Below are 14571 nucleotides of genomic sequence, written 5' to 3'. Positions count from 1 at the left end.
ACATTCCGAAGACCACCCCAAAGAGCCAGTTCAAAGTCAAGAACACCCATTAACCACCCCCTTTTCTTCTCTTCCATTGAAAATGTGTTGAGTTTCTCTTCATTCTTGAAGGCTACTTTTGATGGCTACATGACTCAGGGTTGGCTCTGTTTTACCCCTTGCTTCTTGCTTCTGGTTTCTGATGGGGGAACTGATTGTTGTTGTTGTTTATCTGTTTTTGTTTTTGTTTTTTTTTTAACAGGCGAAGGGTGGTTTCAATGTTTCACTTGTCTGTTCGGGCTTTACAAAGTCTACTGTGCTGCGTGTTGATACCGTTTCCTTCTGGACTCTCTTGTTTGCTATTCACCTGGGGTTCTGAATTTTCGGTTTATATCTTTGCCTAATTTGGGAAATTATTAGGTTTTTTTTTTTCCCTCTTGAGCAGAATACGTTTTTTCATCCCTACCCTCATTTTTTTTCCCTCTTCTTCTGGAACGATCATCACAGAAATCCTGGATCTTTTGTTGGCATATTGGCAATACCACAAATCCCTAAGGCTCTGTTGCTGGATTTTCAAAACAAAAGTGTTCTCTCTGTTGCTAGACTTGGGCGGTTGTAGCGTTCTGTCATTAAGTTTTATGATTCTGTCTTCTGTCCTCCCCATCTTGTTACTGAGCCCATCCGTGGTTTGCAATTCCAGTTAGAGAGTTTAGTTCTAAAGTTTGCCCTTGTTTCTGCTTTCTTCCTTTGTTTTTGTCCTGTTTCTCTGCAGAGACTTTGTAGTGTTGTAATTGCCTGTTGAAGTAGTTTATGATGGCCGGGCAAACTCCTTGCTGCTCCATTTCAACATCTGTGTTGTGTCAGCGCTGGCAGATGGGAATTGTCTTTCTTTTCTTTTTTTATTTAGTTGAGATTTTTTTTTCTGGGTTCAAGTCAAGATGAGTGATTTCCAACCACATTCTTGACATTTAGGACATTATAAGATTCTCAATCATTCTTAAGTCTTCTGTTGAAACAAGTATATGGATATATGTAAGCACACACACATGTAAATACACACACACATATATACACATATAAATGTATATGTATGTATATAAATATACATAATATGTACATATAATATAGGGATATATAATATAATATGGATGTTTAAAATGGATATATAATATAAAATATATTGATATCTAATATATGGATATCTAATATCGATAAATATAATATATGGATACGGATATAAAACATTTAATATGTTGATATATATGTGTATATATATACATATATATAAACATCGAGTGATTTAAGCTGTTGTTATCATTATCAGTTCTTTTTCTACTTATAAATACCACAACACATGTAAGATTTTTGCTTTAGTTTAAATGATGCTTGGTTATCATTTAAAGCTACAGCTACGGATCTTAGGATGATAGCGACTATATTAATTTTCTCTTTATTAGTTCAGCCATGTTTTTACTTTTTCCATGTCCACATTTATCTTTAGCTTACTCTTTTTTTTTGCTTAAAATAATTTCTTTAATATTATTGATAGTAAATCTTTCATCTTATGTTTGTCTAAAATGATTTCTTCTACCCTCATTTGTCCAAGAACAGGGAGATGGACAGCTGGCAGACAGACCCCCTGCCCTTCTTCCAACCATTTTTACTGCAAGGAGAATTTGAGTTTGGCTGTTTTTTCTTTCGATCCTTTGAAACTCTTTCTTCATTTTCCTTAAGTTTGATTAATACCTGATGAAAAAGAATGTGGCTATCATTCTTGCCTTTCTTCTTCCTTTGCATGGAAATGTTATCTATTTTCTTGTTGCCCTTAGAATGTTTTTATCCTTCATTTTATTTATATACGCATTCCCCATCTCCCTCAACTCCTCTCAGACAAGCCCTCACCTCTTCCAAATTCCCTATCCTTTAAAATTAAAACATCACCCAGTTTAGTTTGTGTCTGCATATTCAGTGGGTATGGGACCATCCACTGGAGCATGGTCAATCTATTAGGGACCATCGGTATAAAGAAAACTGGCCGTTCTTCTCCCAGAAGCCATTAGTAGCTTCTAAGCTAGGGGTGGAGGCTTGTGAGCCCTTCTCCCTTCCATGCTGGGATGTTTACCAGCTTCATCTTGTGCAAGTCTAGAAGAGGCAACTACAGCTGCTCTGAGCTCATGAGTGCAATGTCTAGGTCATGTCAGGAGACACTGCTTTGCTCCAGTCTTCCCTGGTCTCTTACTCTTACAATCACACACACACACACACACACACACACACACACACACACACACACTGATTCCTAAGCCTTAAAGAAAGGCTGGTGTGATATAGCTGTTCCTCACGGACACTTAATCTGTGAACACCTAACAGTTTTGAGTTTGTGCATTAACCACTGTCTACTAAGAGATCTGAGAGCTATGCTCACATATGAGTGTAGAGGTATGAATTTCAAGGGAAGTGTACTTAACAAAATAATAGTAGAAGGTTCATCCTGTCACATCCATTATGCTAGATTATTTACATTTTCAATTTTTGTATTTAAAAACTTAATTAAATGTTATTTATTTAAAATATTTATACACTTGCCATCTCCCTTATACACTTGGGTCATCTTTTAAAAATAAAATCCTATTGGTTGATCATTGTCATGGCTAGATAGAAAGAAAGAAAGAATTTCAAAAAGGAAAAAGTAAATTGATTAAGGATGATATAGTCAAAGAAAATTCGACAAGTTCCAACAAGATCATAAGATATTCCAGTAATGTCGAATTCCAACAATTTCAAGGTGAATATCAATGGACGAGAAAATATAACAAATAGAAACCATTCACAACTACAGCAATATTTGGGAAGCATCAAAGTTTCACAAGATGACAGTAAGAGTTGAACATGACTACCCTCTAAGTCGATCTGAGACCATTTTCATGAGGTTATCTATGCCTGCTCACAAAATATCACCATTGCTGTGCTTATCGACTGTTTGCATTCTCACATCAGAGAGGACCAGGAGGGTCTTACCTCCCAACCAGTTATGTGCAATTTTGCCTTAATTGTATGTGGTTTTGGGGGCCTTGGGATACTGGGGAAGCAATAGTGTATAGGCTGGTGAGGACTAGGAAAAGGGGACCGCATCTGTGTCACACTAGGAAGCCATCATCCATGCAGGGTACAGATGATCTTGTGTGACAACTTTAAGGTCTCTCATGCTCCTACCTAGAAGAGCCCACCCATTGCTCTGTAAGTAATTCTAATAGATCCATTGCTTCCCCAGGAGAAATTTTTGTTTATCATTGGAATCTTAAGAGGAGAGATGGACACTGCCTAGTCTTCTTCCTCTAGGGTGAAAATTCTGACAAAGCTGCTCAGAAAATATAACTTAATTTTGAAAATCAGAAACCTGAATAAGTCCCATTCCAAGACACGGCAACTAATGTGTTTAGGATATTAAATTGATCTTTGAATGCTGTTCTATAATTTTAAAACACCCTCTGTCAATTTTTAGATACATACACAGTTAGTCAAAAGTGGTGAACTTCTACGATGCATATGGCAAAATAATCCAATATTTAATGGTTTATGAAAAGCTAAGTCAACTCTGAAAAAAGAAATTCAGGGTGGTTTGCTCTGTGGTCTACTAAAATAAGCTTTAAAGACATAGTAGTAAAAACATGATACTTGTTGGCAACAAGCAAATAAATGGGCAAAAGGTCCCAAGGACCTCAGGCAGGACCCTTATATGTATAGAAGCAAGATACAGAGGTCTTAGTCAGGGTTTCTATTCCTGCACAAAACATCATGACCAAGAAGCAAGTTGGGGAGGAAAGAGTTTATTCAGCTTACACTTCCACACTGCTGTTCATCACCAAAGGAAGTCAGGACAGGAACTCACACAGGGCAGGAACCTGGAGGCAGGAGCTGATGCAGAGGCCATGGAGAATGCTGCTTACTGGCTTGCTTCCCCTGGCTTGCTCAGCTTGCTGTCTTATAGAACCCAAGACTACTAGCCCAGGGATGGCACCACCCACATTGGGCTGGGCCCTTCCCCCTTGATCACTAATTGAGAAACTGTCTTACAGCTGGATCTCATGGAGGCATTTCCTCAAGAGAGGCTCCTTTCACTGTGATAACTCCAGCTTGTGTCAAGTTCACACACAAAACCAGCCAGCACACAGGATAAAGGTGACCCTGGAGCCCAATGGAGACAGCAGAGAAGTAATATCTAAACAGTTTCATGTGAGTGGGACACTGGAAAACAAGATCTCCAAAGGGGAAAGACCTTATCCGTAACCCTTGCTGCTTTTCATTGTACAAACACTCCCCAGGTTTGAAGACAACCAACGATTTGAATAACCAGGCTGCAAAGTGTCTGTTTTTTGCAGTTGTGTATCCATCCCTGAATAGCTTGTTTTATGGAGAAGGAGAAAGCCAGATTCTCACATCCATCATCATTCACACGGGTGTGGATGAGATTTTCATTCTTCAAGCTCCATGGCCTGTGATCTCACAGGAAGTGTGCAGATTCTTGCCCCGGGGGAGCAGTGAATCCTCCCACTGGGCAAACCTTGACTCGTAAGAAGGGAAACTATTATCTGGGCAGAAACCTCCCCGTCCTTCCCTCATTTGAGAAGCACCCCTGTGGTCTTTCAGTTCAGCAGCCTTTCAGGAGAAACATGGTGTGCCCCGCAGACACAAGTGCCTGCCTTCTGCTCTGTGGCCTCCCTTGAGGCAGCAACCAGTAGATGTTCTTCAAGGCTTCTGTCCTCACTGTCAGAGCCCCTCCCTAGTACCTTAATAGTGAAAAGCAGACAAATGAGATTCATTCAGTGGACCACGATAGGAAAGAGAAACAAAGAGGTCCTGTCTATCTTTGGGGATGCCATCACTCAGAGGGCCAGAGATTTGAACGGCTAGGCTATCAGCTTCAGTAAGGTGGTCTGACAACTTGTCAGAAGTGTGTGAAGTCTCTTCCTCCTCTGGCTGCACCCAGGCTTCAAACTTCTCCGCCCAGCATGAGATTCCTGGAGAGATTCCAATTTCTGAGGCACCATTGTTTCAACCGTGTGATAGCAAAAGGGAGGGACAGAGTCTCTCTAGTATATCTTGATTCCTGCCAGGACAGTTACCTTTCTACAGTGACCCCGTCTCCTTCCTGCTTCCTTACACCCTCCCTTGGATTTATTTACACCTTATTGGTGAAGGTGAAAGGTGAATGCTTTAACTTTTGAGTTTGCTTGCTGGAGAACATCCCTAACCAGCCAAAAGGCTGAAATCTGTAAAATGACTTCTGGCTCCAACAGCCTTAGTGTCCACTAATGTGGTTTCCTTTCAAAACCACAAGACATGGGGAACTTTTCCAAAGGCTGCCCGCTTCCCCAACCCCTACCATCCCCACCCCCACCCCAGGTCTTCTGCATCCCTTGGATGTCAAGAACCAGGTGAAGCTATCAGTAGCAACCACAGCATGGACCACTCTAAGCTGCAGCATCCCTTAGACAGCCTAGTGCAGGATTTTGAAGGGTTGGAACACACACACATACACACACACATACACACACACACACACACACACACACACACACACACACACACACAGAACATTAGCACGGAACTCAAAATCCTGGCTAATTCTATGTAGGCTCCGTGTCTTACTCTGTGTTCTTTTGAGTAGGTCACCAAACTGGTTTGCCATCCTCAAAACAAAGTCATCTGGACAAAGTCATTGTTTCCTAAACATGTCGCAGAATCCCAGTGCAGGGGACGGGAAGCTGTGCCAGGCCAGTGGAAATGAGCCGAAGAGAGGCAACATGAAGAAATGACCAGAAGGGCAGAGAAGAATGGAAAATGTAAAGAGCAGAGGGTGGGGAAGGCATTCGCAAGCCAGAGCCCCAGGGCTTTAATCCACAAAGGGTGAGTGACCTGTTGTGCATAAAAAGCTGGCTAGATGAATGCGCAAAAGCTAAGTATCCACCTAGCAACAGCTGTATTGGAGTCTAAGTATTTGTAAATGTGTTAGAAATAACCCCATGCAACCGTGAAGACTGTTCATCAGGGAAGAGTTTGAAGAAGCTCAGGCTGAGCCCCCAGAGGGATCATCTGAGCACAGAACATCAATAATTATTAAAAGGGACTACTTGTGAAATGATTGAACAGGAAGAGAGAAGGTTCTCAACCTGTGGGTCGCGACCCCCTTGGGGGTTTCCACCTATCAGATGCCCTGCATAGCAGATATCTGCATTACCATTAATGACAGAAGCAATATTAGAGTTATGAAATAGCAACAAAAATAATTTTGTGGTTGGGGTTCACCCCAACATGAGCAATTAACTGTATATTAAAGGGTCAAGGCATTGGGAAGAGTAAACGCTCAGTTGGAGAAGAAGCAACTCTAGTTTGCAGTTGGATATGAGGCAGATGGTGTTTGGGGTTGGGCTTTTGGAAAGCTTGCTGTTTGAAGATGCTGAAGGCAATGCCCAGGTGTGCCTTGGCAAAAGACAGTGACCTTGAGACTTGGGGGGAAACAGTTGCTAGAGACACAAGGATTAGAAAATTGGCCACAGATGACTGTATTTCAGGCAGCAGAGATAAAACTGAGAAAGGGTAAAACAAGATGCAGAGGAGGCTAAGTGTCTGGACACCCCCAGAAAGTGGCAGTTCCAGCCACCCAGCATGGGCTTTATGACATGGAAAATTCCCCAGGAGAAGAGGAAAGTAATCTAGCTAGATGCAAAAGAACCTGAGGTGTGAGCCAAGGAGGGTGGCCTGCGTTGTAATGCCTGTTCAGCTTTCCAAAGCCAGTGGGGCTGCAAAGTCTGTCCTACAGTTGGTCCAACCACATTGGCACTTCTTACATTTTTTCCTATGACTTAGCCATTTCCCACCTCAAACCCACTCATACAACACATTTGAAGAGCAATTCGGGGACCAGGACATTACTAAACCATCCTGTGCATAACTTGATCTCCCTGCAGTGAGTCAGCTTGTTTTAACAGACTCTTAGGGTTTGCTAACGAGTCTATTTCTTTTAAGAACTCTTTCCTGTGTTCTTTTAAGAACACAGGAAAGAGATCTCTGCCCTCAGCGATATGCAAATAGCACGAGGGACTTCAGTTCTCTTAAAAACCTGGCATCTGGAATGTCCTGTGAGCTAGCTAGTGCTGGAAAGGCCAGCTGTGATCCGCTTCTGTATCTCTGAGCTGGCTGCCTGGGTGCAAGGTTTAACCTCTACTCTGTGCATGGCATATCATGCTGTGTGGGATCCTTGAGTGATCTGGGCTAGGGAAGGGGTGGGGCACATGTACTGATGGATTCCTCCAGCAGTAGAAATGGGGAAAACTCACAAGTCAAGGAGGGTGAACAACAGTCCCCCATTTGTGGTTTTACTTTCTGCCCTTTCAATCACATATGTAGACAGTACTAGAATCAAACAATTTCTGTTTTAAATAACTTTTGCTATAATATATTTCTGCAATTGCTCTATTGTGTTATTTTTTTAAATTTTGCATGTTTATAGATGTAGAAGTCTATGTCTATGCATGCTCATAAGTTTGTGCTCATGTGTACATGTATAGGTGTGTGCTTTCATGTGAAGACCCAAGGTTGATGTCAGGCACCTTCCTTGTTTACTCTTCATATTATTCTTTGAGGAAGGGGCTCTGTGTTAAACCCAGAGCTCACTAGTCAGGGAAGGGAGCCAACTTGCTCCAGAGATCCCCTGTCAATACCTTCCAAGTACTGGATTATGGGGGAGCCATCACTCGTCCCCAGCATTTATGTTGAGTAGGGATTGGAACGCTACTCCTCACACTTGTATGGCAAATGATTTATCCTTTGTACCATGTGCCATGTCCCCAACCCCATATTATTAATGATCACTCGTAATCTCTTATTGTGCTTAGCTTCCTGGTTGAGTGTAATAGTGTTCAGAGGGCTCAGTGATCTAGGATGACTTCCTGAGTTGTGAAAAATAGATATCAGTTCATTGCTGAAGAGCCATTCACCTTTGGGGATGTATTTGAAGCAAAATTTTAAAACACAAGAGGTGAGAGAAAAAGATACCACCACTGCCCAAGAGTTCAAATTACCCATAATAAATTAGCTACTTTAAAACCAACTGAATACAAAGAACCTGAGTGGCATTCTCTTTTACAATAAGTCTGACTCATTTGATGCATTAAAAAAAATCATTACAGTTATCTTATTATTTGTATGTGCGTGCGTGCGTGTGTGCGTGCGTGCGTGTGTGTGTGTGTGTGTGATTGTGCATGCGTGCCATAGTGTGCATGTAGCGTCAGAGGACAACCTGTGGGAGTCAGTTCTCTCCTTCTACCACTCCATAGATTGAACTCAGGACATTCCATTTGGTAGCAGGTATCTTTACCCACTTAGTATCTTGCCATCATATGTTCAGAATGCACTTCATGAGGGATGTGAAAGATCTGTGATCTGAAAGCTATAGGACACTGGTGAAGGAAGCTGATGTGGTTACAGGGAAGGCCAACCCCTGTTCATGGGTGAAAAGAGTTCAAACTGTTTGGATGCCTATGTTATCTGGGGCAATATATAGATTGCAATTCTCTGTCAAAATGCCAGAAGCATTATTCACAGACCAGTACAAAGACTAAACTTTGTACAAACTATCCTGAGTAGCCAAAAACATCTTGAAAGAAAAAAAATCTTCTTGATTCGAAATTATATTGCAAAGCCATACTGACCCAAACAGTAAGGTATAATGATAATAATAATAATAATAATAATAATAATAATAATAATAATAAAGGCACACAGACCAGTGAGCTAAACAGAAATAAATCACCTAATACAGTCACTAACTTCTAACAAGGCAACCAAGAATACACATGACAAAAAAGAACAGTCTTGGTTACCTATCTGTACTAGACCTACACATGATCAACATTCCAGCATGGGGTGGGGAGGAGCTTGAGAGGCTCCACCCCTGACGGAAGAGTTCTTGGCAGTTGTTAGCTGTGGATGTGGGAGGGGTGTTGGCCACGGGTGGGTTGCTGTACTTGGGTGGACAATCCATATCCATGCATATTTCAGAGCAGCGATGACTGGAGTTGGTTCTATACAGGAAAAGGCGCTCCACCTCACTGGTCACTCAGGCAATGAGAAACAAACCAAATATCTTCTAATTTGGATGGACATCCTTGAAAAGACATTCACTTTGCACAGCCGAGGCTGAGGAGAATAGCATCCCAGGGCATTTGTTGCTCATGTGAGGATGGTCTCTGACAGGTGTCTAGATTTATAATATGAATAAAATGATCATGAGCTATATCTACTGACAGAGGCAGGTCAAAACCCCAAGAAACAACGTTTTGGAATGAGAAAGTAGTGGACCACATAGGAAGGTGCCATCTAATATAGTTGTTCACATTGCTCATTTCTCCCAAAGGAATAGACCTACAGGCTCCTAGCACAGTCACCCTCCTTGGGATGAAGAATTCATTTGTTGTGTTTCCTTAAATGGAGGCAGTGTGTTACTTTGTTAGTTTCATCTGCATTTCCTGTATGGCATGAGGTTAATTCTACTGCTTACTCACACGGTTAAGTGACAGACTGTGACATCGTTCTCAGAGGCCCATTTTCAAGTCTCTGCTAAGAGGATTTAGACATTATCTCATTTAATGCTTATAAGTACCTTGAAAATTAGGGGAGTTTCCACTCTACAAACTCGGGAACATTAGAAGTGTAAAGTGTGAGTGAGTGAAAGGCAGGAATCTTCCCTTCCAGGTCTCCACATGAGGTGCTCTGTGCTCACCGCTCAGTCTTATGTGCTCTTGTGCTGAAGTGCACAGCTCTGCAAGGCATCAAAAAGGTGTTGCTCTCTCACTGATCAGATGAGACAATGGAGCCTCCGGAAGTGATTCCCCTCACTTGGTAAATCAGAGACTATAGAATTAAACTGGTATTTGCTTCCTTTTAACGACACTTTCTTCCTAAACCATGCACTATCTCAGGCCCAGCCCATAACCAAGGCTCTGTGGTAGACTTCTACTCTCAAAGTCACTATTTCCAACTTGCTTTTGTTTCCTGAGACATCATGCAGTCACAGGAGATGTTGCTCGGAGAGCTCGCTGATGGGAAAATCTTTGCAAAGAGCAGTGAAGTACTTGATGTGATCTTGCTTATCACAGGATCTGTTCCCACAGGCCTGGAAAATGAACTCTTCTTTCGAAGAGACCCACTAAGACCATTTGCTTGCTGTGGCTATAATGTTCCATTTCAAGCATCTATTGTTGAGATCAGGCTGTGCCTGGATCTAAGTGATTCCATATTGTGTTAAAGAGTGGTTTTCAGGCTGTTCTGTGCCCAAAGAAACTCCATTTATGCAAGCAGTTCTTGACCACATTTTGAGGGTTGAGCATTTGGGTACACACAAGAATGATGCCGTTGTCCTGAACCACCAATAGGACACACACTGATAAATGACAGGGACAGGCTGTTTGCAGCCCAGGAATGATGCCATCCCCATAGAGCACAAACTGCATGTTATACTTTCCCTATCACTGTGGTGCAAATGTTTACATTACTGTTTAGGTCCCATGGAATAATCCTGGCACAGGGAGGAGTCTGGTGTTTAGATTGATGGGTCCATAGTTTTAATATGTTTTCTTTTGGACACTAGGCTATTAAGCCACCCAAGACTCCTCCATGACTGATGGTCCAATTGGATTAATCATGACCTAACCTTCTGATGATTCTTGGGATTCTTAGGGGGACACAAGGCTATCTGTCCGTGCTCATACCTTGGGACGATTCTTGGGGACTTAACAGTACCTGGTGCATGTCCTATTTTGGCCCTGTAAGGCAGATTGCTTTTATGACTTTGTCTACCTCTCTGCTTACCAAGGAGGTCCCCTGACTTGGACTTTTTAAAGAGTAATTTCTGTATCTAAAAACTGATGCAGATATAGGCTCTGATGTGGTTTTTTTTTTCTTTTCTTTTCTTTTTTTTAAAGTAATTCTGGAAACAACTTGGATTTGATTCTAGGATGAAGGGGGAGCCTTCCTGGTAAGCCAGTGCAGGGGCTGATTGGATCCATTAGAAAGCACATATTTACATTAGTTCCAGCAAAAACACCCTTGTTTGGACAAATATGGACCAGAATAAGAGAATGTTTACAGCATCTCCACTTACCAACTGAAAAGAAAACTCATCCCGCAGACTAGATAGCTGACCTACCCTACTCCTCCCCATCAGCGCAGTCTCTTCTCAGCCTGCTCATAGGGAAAGCCACCCGGGTGCTTGATGACCAGTTTTCTAAACATCAAACTCACCACTTACAAGAAACACTGGAGGTCTTCTGGTTCATTGACCCAAGTCAGAGGTATCTTGTGGGATGGCTGCCAGGGGCTGCTCCAGCGACTCCTGAGCAAATTCAGACAGGACCCCACCCTCCTTAGAGGATTGCCACAGCTTCTCTGAATTGTTCGAATGTTCTTTTCCTATTGATGTGACTTTGGATCTTTATGACTCCTTCCTATCTGTTCTAAGTCTCTCCGTTGGCGCCAAAGAAAACAAAGGCTTTTCCCTCTTCCACACAATAGTACTTCCGACATAGCAAGGAAGCTGACATCTACCCTTTGCTTTCAGCATCCAGTAAACACTTCATTTTTGAGTGTACCTTTTAGGATATGATTTCTACATCTATCACCACCCCCCAGCCTTGGCCTTGGCCTTGGTCTTGATCTGGCACAGAGACAGGACATTTCCTCACTTTACGATATCCTTTTGGATAATCTCCTGACAGACTGTAAGTGCCCAGGTCCCATTAAATCCAGAAAGTCATTGTTTTTTTTTTTTTTTTTTTTTTAGTGGAATGTCATTGTTAAGTGGTTATGGACATGGAACTGATCTAGTTATGATAGGCCACCTTACCGGGCTGAACTTGTGTGTTCTGAAGTTTCCAGTAGGCATCTTGTAGCCCAAACAGAACCAACCAGAAAAGCCTCCATCTCTTCAAGGACCAGAGGAAAAGGTTGGAGAGATTTGATGGTGACATAGATAAGCACATCTCCTTTCTAGCATGTCTGCTCTCATGACTCCTCTGCCTTTAGAAGAAGAACCCCGGTCACCCTTGCTTGTACCAAAGAAGAACTCCCCACAGGCACATGGGGACCAATGTCTCTCTGCTCTTCCATGTCTCGGTCCTTCAAAGGGGAGGGGGGAAAAGGAGATCTATGAGCCTGAAGCACAGTCTGGACTCTGATGTCCACACAGAAACCCTTTGTTGGGAATACCACATCCCATAGGGACACCGAGTGCCCTGACTGTTTATATTCCCACTCAGCAAGGCTTGTCTATGCTCCCTTCCCAGATCTTCTGCCAATCTCTCCTTCCTTGTCTTCAAGGGGTCCCAAATGATGTCCAGACCCGAGTTCAGAGGCCTTACAGCCAGAGATCAGTTTGAAGTCCAATGTCTTGGAACATTTTTATTTCTAATTTGTTATTTTAAGCACATTGTGATTTAATGACTCTTTGGGATTCCAGTTAGCGGTTGATGCTGGAGAGCCGAGGAATGCATGTTTAATTTTTTTCATCCTGTAACCAGTGTTTCATCTTAGACTAAATAGATGCACATTTGAGAAATCCCACAGAATCGCTGAGAGAAACTCTGATGTTTATGTAAGTGTCTTTGTGAGTGAATGACTTCAGCAAAAAGGAAACAATCAGATTTGAGTCCAAAGGCTTTGTGGAACTCCACCAAGTCCTTAAGTTGTCCATCAGTATTAGCTACTTCCCCGTCTGTGTCCTCATGGGGCTGTACTCGTATTGCTGAGATTGATGTATTGGTGCTGGGCTCCTGTTTCTGTACCTTCTGCACCAAACACAGACAACACTCATCTCTGCTCTGGGGCTGGACCTGGGTGGCTTTTTAATGTCCATGGGATTTTAACCTCTTTTGTATTCCCTTTTAATAAAATAAAGTAGTGAAGGGAGCTGGCTGGAACAGGAAGTAGATGGAGAGGCTTATGACAGGAACCTTGTAAATTAAAAGCCTTCCCTTCTCTGTCAGTTTTCCCAGAGGTCTTGGTAAATGCTACAGCTTCTGTTAACAAAATGTTTCAGCACTAGAAGGACAGACAACTCTTGGCCACATAGGTCAGAATTGCTTAAAACTTTCTCTATGTGGCTGGGTGTGTGTGCTCTGAGGACTAACCCTCTTGAGGACAACTCCAAGTCGTATTTTTCTCTGGATGAAGAGTGCCAAGCCCATCACCCTGGTGGGAGTTCTATAAAGGTGTGCTGAATTTTGTTGAATAAAAAACGAGCTTGTGCTCAGGAGGGGACAGAGAACCCAAGAAGTGTGTCTCTCACACTTCAGTCACACCAGCAAAAAAGATCACGTAACAAGCATGCCCAGGGACAAATTCCTCAAACCAGTCATTTCTCTGCCCTCTGTTGGATAGGAAGTGCTCAGAGTGGTCATGTCACCCACCATAGATATGTTACATAGGTATCGAATGTGTCGTTACCAATAAATAAATAAGTAAATGCATTTTCTGCTTCAGCACTGATTGTCAAAGCAGAACACAGCCACACTGAGAGATCATTTTGAGAAGAACTGGGTAATAGAATGTTTGTAGACATTTTTACGTCCGTTAAGCTGTGGCAATTGGAGTCCAAATGCCTTTGTTGGCAAAACTGTACCATGGGCATCAATGAGGAAAGAGAGTCGTGCCAGGCCTCGCTGGCTGGCAGGGGAGCCCGTACCATGTTCAGGGCAGTAGAATGGAGAGTCATCAAGGCTTCCAAGGGGTTTTATAGCCATGTAGTCAGAGTTCCCTGAGTGCATGGCTTCCATTTCCATTCTGGCTGCCAGCTGGCCGAGTGGGGACCACCTAAGTTGTAGCCCCAAAGGAAATGAGAAGGCAGGTTCTCGTCTCCCTCAATTCTCCTGCTCCTGCCCCCTCCACTGCCTGAAACCCTACTGTAAAAGAGCCTGCATTTCTGAAAATCCATTTCCAGTTAAAATTAAGTACTACTAGAAGGGATTGTATTTCAAACTTTCATTACTCTCTTCTGTGTGTGAACCTGTTTCAAAGACGGTTTCCAAGTAGAAGAAGAGGGTGGAAGGTCCGGGTCCTGTTCCTTCCTGGTTGCAAACCTAGCTCCATTCTCCACTCTTCTTTCTCTCCATCCCTTTCCCAGGTGACTTTGCAGCATACTCAGCAAATGGTAGGGGTACACTGGTTCTGCTTTACCTAAGGGACATGAACTGAGACCTCAGTGGATACCTTAAACCATGGATAATACCGAAACCTATACAAGTGTTTTCTCCTATGCCTACACATCTATGAGAAAGTTTAGTTTGTTAATCAGGTACAGAAAGAGATCAGCAACAACAATACCTCAATAAGACAATAATAGTAATGTAATTATTAAATACTATGCTATGGCAGGCTTTCTAAATGTTTTATTGTATTAAAACTCAGTAGCCTTGGGATATAATGTTTTTTCCCCTAAGAAATAACAACTTTCACTGTTTTATTTAAAAGAAGGCCTCTGTTTGTATCATGTACATATCCAGCATCACTTCTCATTAGCTCACTATTTAATGAAACAAG

The sequence above is a fragment of the Mus musculus genome, chromosome 18 (assembly GCF_000001635.26).
Source record: "Mus musculus strain C57BL/6J chromosome 18, GRCm38.p6 C57BL/6J".
NCBI classification, from domain to species: Eukaryota; Metazoa; Chordata; class Mammalia; order Rodentia; family Muridae; genus Mus; species Mus musculus.
Note: the sequence above shows the minus strand (reverse complement) of the source record.